Source organism: Merops nubicus, unplaced genomic scaffold (genome assembly GCF_000691845.1).
Source record: "Merops nubicus isolate BGI_N331 unplaced genomic scaffold, ASM69184v1 scaffold33647, whole genome shotgun sequence".
Taxonomy (NCBI): domain Eukaryota; kingdom Metazoa; phylum Chordata; class Aves; order Coraciiformes; family Meropidae; genus Merops; species Merops nubicus.
In genome coordinates, this window is record NW_008621520.1 from 24839 (window position 1) to 25176 (window position 338).

The following is a 338-nucleotide window of genomic DNA, read 5'->3' on the forward strand; positions in this document are numbered from 1 at the left end:
CCCCCCCCAGTGCACCGCCCTCTCCCACAGGCCAAGAGACCTGAATCAGCAACGCCAGCACCCAGAGCTCATGGGGGCTGCAGGCAAGCACCAGGAAATGCTGAGGAGACACCAGAGCTACAGAGGTTTTATGAACACCTAACACAGGCAATGGGGAAGAAGAGTTACAGATAACTGGGCTGTAGCAGCAGCGCCTTCCCCTCTCCCTCTGTGCTGTTCCAACAACCCCGACCCAGGCTGCCCTCCATTCACAGACACTGCTCCATCCCCCCTCCCCAGCTTTGCATGGCAAAGGGCGCAAAACTCGGCCCAGCACCCCCAGGCCACCTGAAGCAGCC